Source organism: Adiantum capillus-veneris, chromosome 12 (assembly GCF_014529385.1).
Source record: "Adiantum capillus-veneris isolate H3 chromosome 12, ASM1452938v2, whole genome shotgun sequence".
Classification (NCBI taxonomy): Eukaryota; Viridiplantae; Streptophyta; class Polypodiopsida; order Polypodiales; family Pteridaceae; genus Adiantum; species Adiantum capillus-veneris.
The window spans coordinates 23736956-23745817 of record NC_140942.1 but is presented as its reverse complement, the minus strand read 5'-3'; the positions used below and the strand labels follow the sequence as shown (position 1 = coordinate 23745817).

Genomic DNA, 8862 nt, shown 5'->3' with positions numbered 1-8862 from the left:
GGCCAACCTGACAGCCCAAGTAGCGAACTGCATTCCCTGGGGGAATCCATCTAAAACCCTCACCTGGCAACCAATCAAGCGTAGGAGCATTGCCAACCTAGAAAGCCACTGTCTTCCTCCAATTGATCAGTACGGCTGATGCACAACAAAACGTCGCTAGAGCCTCTCACATCTGTGTAGATTGGCCTCCTGGCCCTCCAAGTAAAAAGCTGAGTCGTCTGCAAACTCAACATCTAGTAGCTCATCGCCCCCAATAGAGAGCGCTAAGCCACGCAGACCAACATGTTGTGAACCAAGAATCTGTTCATCGCCTCAACATAGAACAGAAAGAGGAAGGGGCCTAGCGGATAGCCCTGTCTGACCGAGCGTGCGAGCATGAAACGGTCTCCTCTGCCTCCTGCCAAAAGCACCCGGCTGTGTGCACGTCTATAGACAGTCGACACGCCTCTGATCCAAGCATCTGAGAAACCCATCCTACGTAGAGTACCCTCCAAGAAGTCCCACTAAACTCTGTCGTAGGCCTTCTCAAAATTTGGTTTTGGAGGAACCCTTTCTCCTCAGTCGACCATCCAGGGGTCCCTTTCTTTCAGTAAACAGTTCGATTTGGACGTCACATACTGGCAACACGGAGAGAGGCTTGTCTTGCTGCAACACCTCATTGGCAGGACGAGGGTCTCACAACTGAGTTCTTGTCAGTCTTTTGGGCGAGGCTGTGGGACGCAAGGTAGTCGTGACAAGTGACTCTGTTCCAGTAACTAGTTGCACACAGAGCTACAGTAGTGGGAGTTGGCTAGTACATTTTCAAGTTTCTAGAATCTCCTTGATACTTCTAGAATCTCCTTAATACTTCCAGAATCTTCTAGATCCTTCTAGATTCTTCTAGAGTCTTCTAGTGACGATGCGGACAATGATAGAGGCAAAACATTAGCGACGATGCAGGCGATGACACAGGCGATGACATCAATGATGATGCGAGTGATGTCATAAGCGACTGACTCTCAAGCATCCGTGACATTACCCCCTCCTCTAGCTACGAGTTCCACGAGGAGCGGTGGTGTTTCTTGACTAGGGCTTCCATGGATGCTGTTGATGGAACTCTTGGACTTTGAGAGGTGCATGCTGAAGATTGTGTGTTGGTTCCCAGGTTCGCTCACTGACATCATAACCTTTCCAATGCACCAAGTACTGTAACCTGCCATGAGAAACTCGAGAATCTAGGACTTTCTCGACCTCATATTCGTCATGTCCTTGAATCTCAACCGGAGGAGGTGGTTGTAGGGCTCTTCCTGGGATGTTAGATGTGTGACAAGGTTCTAGGACTGAGACATGAAAGACCGGATGGATTTTCATGGATGAGGGCAACTGGAGTCGATAGGTGACTGGTTGACTTGATGGATAATCTTAAACGGGCCAAGCCTTCGATAATAGAGCTTTTGACAGGGACGAGATGGACGCAGATCATGCCGAAGGAGCCACACTGGATCCCCCTCTTAGCATTTTGGATGCTGCATGCGATGTAGATCTTCACTTTCCTTATACTTGGATTAAGCTTCTTTGATATGAATTGTAAGTTCTTTGTGAATTGCAGATAGCTATTGTGCAAGATGAATAGCAACTGTATTCTTGACTTGATGGTGCCTGTGGATATCCTGTTTGAAATGTTGATCATAATTAGCAAAGAATGGAGTGTGACGGGTGGAGACATGAAAACTGTTATCGTAGGAGAATTCTGCTAGCGGTAGGAGCTCGACCCAATTATCCTAGTGATAATTGATAGTTCAACGGAGATACTGTTCCAAAACTTGATTTACTCTCTGTTTGTCCATCACTTTGTGGGTGATTGGCTAGGGAGAGGTTGATTTGCACTCCGAGTTTCTTGATTAAGCTTTTCCAGAAGCTAGAGATGAATTGTGGGCCTCGATCAGAAACTATGTCGTCCGGTAATCCATGATAACGATAGATATGCTGTAGAAAGAGTTTGGCCTTCACTGGTGATGGTTTTAGTGGTTGGAATAAAGTGGGCCATTTTTGTAAACCGATCCACGACTACTAAAATGGAGTCAAATCCTTGTGACAAAGGTAGCGGAGATGGATGACCATGGTTTGCTTGGAATGGGCAAAGGATGGAGTAACCCATGAGGACGATGACGAGGGACCTTTGATTTATTGCAAGTGTCACAAGTACCTACATAATCCTTGATAAGCTTTCACATTTGAGGCCACCAAAAGTCACAGGAGAGAAGCTCAATTCTCTTATTAACCCCAAAATACCCTGCTGATGGAAGATCATGCTGCTGCTGAAGTACCTCCAAGCGTGTCGGTCCTGGCGGATTATAGAGAAGACCCTTATAGTAAATTAGTCCATCAATTTCTTGAAAGTCCTCATTAACCCCTTGTTCTTGTAGTTGTTGTCTAATATTCTGAGCAAGTGGGTCCTTGGCAATTTACATCTTCACTTTAGAAAGAAAAGTAGACTCTTCAGATGGTTGGCTTATAGTGGTGTTTAACTTAAGCTGCTCAGGTTTCAAAATCACTGACTCCTGTTGATCAAATGCTGCGTCAGCTTCTCTAGGTGCAAGGTAGGATCTTCTTGATAGGGCATCTGGCTTACCTTGTTGACGACCAGGCCTATAAGAGATAAGAAAATCAAACCTTGATAGGATACCACTCCACCTGGCTTGGCGACGATTCAAGACACGGGATGCCATGAAGTATTCCAAATTCTTGTGATCTGTATAGACAGTGATCTTATGAGGAGCTCCTTCAAGTAGGTGACACCAAGTGTCGAAGGAGTCGATGATTGCTAAGAGCTCTTTGTCATGGATTTCATAATTGATTTCTGCAGCTGAGAACTTAATGACAATCCAGTCCTCATCTACTTGGGATAGAATAGCGTCAAGGGCAAAATTTGAAGCGTTTGTTTCTAGGATGAAAGGATTTGTAGGATCTGCGTGAATTAGAATGGGTGCTGTCGTGAAAGCTTGCTTGAGAGTCTGAAAAGCTTTTGCGGCCTCTAAGTCCCAAACAAACTTATTATGGTCTGTCAACGTTGTGAGTGTTGTAACCACCTTGGAGTATCCCTGGATAAAGATACGATAGAAATTTGCAAATCCGAGAAAACATTGGAGATCTCTTACCGAGGTGGGTGTCTTCCAATCAAGGATGGTTTGAACCTTCTTTGGATCCATGGAGATTCTCTTTTTAGAGATAACATAACCAAGAAATTCCACCTTAGGTTGATGAAAAGAGCACTTCTCCAACTTTGCACATAACCCTGATGCATGAAGCTTTTCAAGCACTAACCGTACATGGTACTCATGCTTTTCTTTATCCTTGGAAAGTATCAAGATATCATCCAAGTATATTACCACAAAATAATCCAAATACTCCCGAAAGATGTCGTTCATTAAATGTTGAAAAACTGCTGGGGCATTTGTGAGACCAAATGGCATGACGGTATATTCAAAGTGACAATACCTTGTACGAAAGGATGTCTTCCATTCATCACCTTCTTTGCTTCGAGGTTCTAAGCACCACGAAGGTCTAGTTTTGTAAATATTCTTCCCTTGCCAAGGCGCTCAAGAAGCTCTGTTCAACCCCCCCATCCCAGGAGAAGCAAAGGCGACGCATTAATGGCTTATGTATGTATTGTGGAGAGCAGGGGCACATTGTTCAACAGTGTCCAAGGAAGAGAAGGATAAAGGTTCATGGTGCAATGGCCTCAACGTGTTTGGAAAACATGGACGTCCAACCTTAATAGAGACCGACCGGTTGGACAAAGGACAAACAAAAGAAGGTCTCTTTCTTCCCGCTGATTCCACTTCAAGTTTAATGCTACCAAGATCCATATGCCGGGTAGGCACATGGATTGTGAAGCATTACTAGATTTAGGTGCAACGGCATGCTTCATGGACAAAGAATTTGCAAAAGAACAAGGCATATCAATTGTGGAGAAGTCTAATCCAACAACTGTAGAAGTCATTGATGGTCGTTCCCTCGCTTCAGGGGATGTCAGGTATGAAACTCGCTCGATAGAAGTAAAATTAAAGGAGCATGTTTCAAGAATAGTGTTTAATATCATACAAAGCCCAAGCAATCCAATTGTTATTGGCTACCGTGGCTTGAATTACATAATCCTAACATCGATTGGAGGGCTCGGAGAATTGAACCACGAAAAGTCCAAAAGAAGAAAGGAAGGCATAATAGGCCTATATATCTTGGAGCCAAGGTCTTCATGCATGCAACCAAAAAGTATCAACTTTCCTAATATCTGCAACACTGACCGACGTCAACAACAAAAATCATGGAGGCATTGCCACATCAATATCAAGATTACAATGATGTTTGTTTGTTTGTTTTGGTGCTGTTGAGGTGTGTATCCATCATGTGTCACTTCTGTTTGGGATTACAATAGTGCCCCAAGATGCCTCTCCTATCGTCTCTCAAATAGTCGATTATCACATTCTTCTATTTGGGATCACAATAGTGCCCCAAGACGCCTCTTCTGTCGTCTCTCAAATAGTCGATTATCACATTCTATTGCTTTAGAGATGAACTCGCTTAGTGTATGAACCTTTGGCATAGTCAATAAAAGATCTTTTACGTCATCCTTTAATCCCCATTGAAATTGGCTAATGAAACATTCCTCATGCCAAGTTAAATCACAAGTGAGCTGTCGACATTCGGATGCATAGATGGATGCAGGTCTCGATCCTTGGCGGAGATTTCTAAGTTTGGTTTCAGCAACCCTTGGTCTATCAGTATCCCCAAAGGTTGCAGAGAACTCCCGCACAAAAGCTTCAAAGTCATGAAGGAAAGGAGATTCTTTTTCAAGTAAGGGAGCAAACCAAGAGAGAGATGTACCCGAGAGGAGGGTCACAATAAGGCCTACTTGAGAGGCATCATTTGGATAACGCTCTCGTTGCATTCGAATGAAGAGACGCACTTGTTGGCGAAAACATCTAAACTTTGATCTAGTCCCATCAATTTTTTCAGGCATGGTGACCTTCGGCTCCTTATGTTGTTGAGAATAGTTCGATCTTGTAGCTTGTGCTTGATGTGTGCTTGTCTCTTGAAGCTCTTGAATTTGATGTTGAAGATCTTGCAACGCCGGTCCCAAGATTAGGGGTTGCCCTGCTCGAAGTTGAGCGTGACTCTCGCGAATTTCTTGTAACTGAGCTTGGATGCTTTGCAATGGGTTGATGACACCTTCCATTGTCGGCTCCATGGTGGCTTGAGAAGATTAAGAGATGGTAGTCTTGCCAAATTGTTATGAGCGCGTATAGAGCTAGAAGAGAGCGAGAGGAAGCGCTCACAATGTAAAAGAACTTTGGACTTGATAATAATCTTAATCTTGATTACAAGACTTAATACTTTATTAAGAGAGCTAGATACAAGACTTGGATTACATGACTCGAGTACAAGACAAGGCTTGATTGCAAGGACAAGACTTGAACATAAGACAAGAACTAGCAGAGGGTTTTCCTCATAGGAGCCTCACAACTGGTGTTGGCAAGACAGAGGGTCTTGTGGCCCAAGACCCCCTATTTATACTAGTGCTTGAGGAGGTTCTTGAGGAGGCTAGAACTTTCTAGGTTCTTCTTGAGGAGGTTAGAACCTTCTTGTTCCTTCTAGTTCTTCTAAAACCTTCTAGATCCTTCTTCAGCTTTCTAGAGCTTTCCAAAAACTTCTAGATTCTTCCGAATCTTCTCCAAGCTTCTAGAATCTCCTTGATACTTCTAGAATCTTCTAGATCCTTCTAGATTCTTCAAGAGTCTTCTAGTGACGATGCGGGCGATGACATAAGCAATGATGGAGGTGATGTCATAAGCGACTAACTCTCAAGCATCCGTGACAAGAAGATTCACAATACTTTTCATGCGAGTCTATTAAAACCTTTCAAGGGTAAAGTTCCAGTTGACGGGAGCCTGAGGAGTAGATGAGCGCGAGGAGATGCTTGTTCCCGAACAGATACTGGCTCACAATGAAAGTAAAGTGAAAGGTAAGTGATACAGTGGTTCTTAGTGAAATTCAAGAACTTTCTAGCACTGGATGCGAAGTGGATGGAGGAGGAGGACCTAGCAGATACTCCTCAGATATTGGAACTTTACCTTGAGGTTTTCGGTCTAGCTTCAACTATTCAGAGAGATCCCATGGATTGAATCTGGTGCAGACGAGACTTCACAAGAGGGGAGTCACTCCGCTCCTTTGTCATAGGTTACCCGTATGGAATAAAGTCACTGATTTTCCTTTGGATTTGAGGGATACTGATCAGTTGCAAGTATTCTGTTGGATGACTTCATGAAAGAAGTACTTCGACACCGAAATTCGCGAAAATGAATCTGATTGTTGTGTGCCTACTCATGTGATTGTGTTTGAGTGTAGATTTGAAAAACGAAATGACTACAACATTTTGGTCTTGAGATTCTATGGACATGGTTGCAATAAGAATTAGTTAATTCGACATCAGTGAGGTCCGGTGCGGATCTAGATGCGATTGCTAAACACGTTGCCAGGAATCATGGTCCTTGGTCTTGATGGATTTTTATGTGATCTGATGTTCAGTGACCGTCATCTTTGTTCAAGCGCTCGATTTGTGTCGTCTAGTGCGTCGGTACTTAAAGTCGGTATCTACTGAATTGGTTTATGGCTTATGTCTGTTTTTGCAAGCGTAATTGAGGGCGATTACAATTCTTTCAAGAGGGGGGTATGTCAAAAAATTGTGACGTGGCATGTCCGCCCGGAATCTGAGAAGAAGTTATACCCATTCGATGGGGCCCTAGGAACACTAGAGCCACAGAGAGAGAGAGAGAGAGAGAGAGAGAGAGAGAGAGAGAGAGAGAGAGCACGCGGATGTGGCAGCTGTACGGACGCTCCGCGTTTCACGCTGACGGATGACATGACAGTTGTACGAAATTCCGCGATTTGAGCTGCCAATTTTTGGACCAGATGCTTATAAAACTTGAAGCTTTTTAACTGATTGCCTTTTGGGGCTCTGCTTTTGGCATCCCTTGTACTATTTAAAACAGCCCTTGGGGCCTCACTCTCCAGAGCATCTGGACGTAGAATTTGAGAGCAGAGGTCCTTCAGGAGTTGTACTTGGCAATGATTAATGATACAGAAATACCGAAAGGGACTTTGGGGCCAATAACTCTCGGCATGGAACTACGCCGGGCCGTGTCAACTCTCTCCTCCTCTATTAAAGTTCAGTGATATTGAAGTTTCTGTTCGTGTGTTGCTATTGATTTCTTGCTTGGAGTGTCCAATCTTGTTACAAATTCCCTTGGAGGATCAATGCGAGCACTATACAATTAGATTGCAATGTCTCTCTTAACAAGTATCAAGAATGCAAGAACTTATGGACCATGCTACAATCGGATGCAAGCTTATGAAAGGGAAGTTAGAGGAGACTCCCCGGAAAACAATCAGAATCCTCAGTCACAACGAACAAATTCCCGGGATTCTCGTGAAAGTCCACCACAAAGGAGTCATTTGACGCTACAACAACAAGAAACTCTATTACAAGAAGGCTGATGTTTTAGATGTTTTTAATTAGGACATAATTTTATAATTGTCCCCAAAGAACACATAGACCCGCAGAGCCTACTCCTGCTCAAACAACCGAAATCCGGCTAATCGAGGTAGAACTGCAGTTGCACTTGTTCCTGATATTTATAGAATAAATCTCGAAAGTTCCAACAAATTATACAAAGCCTACGCGCACTGACGCCCCATCCCTCTCGCGCGTTGTCCCTCTTACCTCGTGTTGAAGCCTGTAGCCCCCACCGTTGTCCCCCCCCCCCCCCCCCCCCCCCCTCTTTCACCCCCCTTGTCCCCTTCCATTTCACGGCCATCTCGGTGTTCACGTTGCCCCCACCCCCGACCCGCCGCCTCCTTATCCATTAGCCCCATTCCCTCTTAGTCCTTGCAAGCTGTCTGGACCTTGTAGGTTGTTTTTAGCCTGCTAGTGACCTACATTGACGCCTCCGCTCTCTTCTTACAACAGTAGACACAGAATGGCGGCTCCTGCTTCACCTTAGAGGTACTCTACTGAAGCCCCCGAATCTGACACCACAGAGCTGATGCGTCGACTTGCTCTTTCGCCAAAACAACAAGTGAGCTTGATGGCCGCGGTGGAAAGGCTTCGAGCCACCTCAGTCATATGCAAGATCGTTGACACGCAGCCCATCAAAGACGAGGTTCAGGACCCGTTTTACGCCCGACTCCTCATCAAAGTAGGCAAGATCATTGATGTGCAAATTCTCGGAAGAGGTTATTATCAAATAAAGTTCGAGTCTCCAGAGATGGCAGCCAACGTTATTTTGATAAGCCCGCTCAGCATTCCGATAGCTTGAGCTTACTTCAGACGGTGGGACCACGGCTTCGACCCGACTTCAGATGTGTTGAAGGAGGAGGCAGATCTTCCTATTTCAGCTTGCTTGCCAGGTTTGAGGCGGAAGTACCTCCCCTTGCTCTCCAGTATTCGTTCCATGTTTGGGACGGTTTTTGTCATAGATGCGAAAGCGTGCACTTAAATACTTAAGAGTTAATTTAATTATTCCACGTAGGATTCCACATAGAATTAAACTAAGAAAACAATGCAGAAAAAGAATACAACACTAGGACCAGAAGATGGGTTGGTCCCCTCCCCTTGAGGAGATTTCTATTAATCTCAAGTTGTTACAAGCACATACACTGGAAAAGCTCAGAATATTCTCTGTCCCGGAGGCTATTCTGATGCATTAAAAACATATGTTTATGAGCCTATTGGCTGAAATTTATCATACATGTATCCAAGAACGGCTATACCTGCTTTGTTATAGAATCTTCTTGGCGGAAAATCTCCCTTCTGTTATCCGCTCG

At 44.4% G+C, this 8862-nt stretch overlaps 1 pseudogene; it reads right to left on the bottom strand.

The window, feature by feature from the left end:
- Positions 1-1026: 1026 nt before the first annotated feature.
- LOC147445455 (uncharacterized) lies at positions 1027-3501 on the bottom strand (annotated as a pseudogene).
- Positions 3502-8862: the final 5361 nt, after the last annotated feature.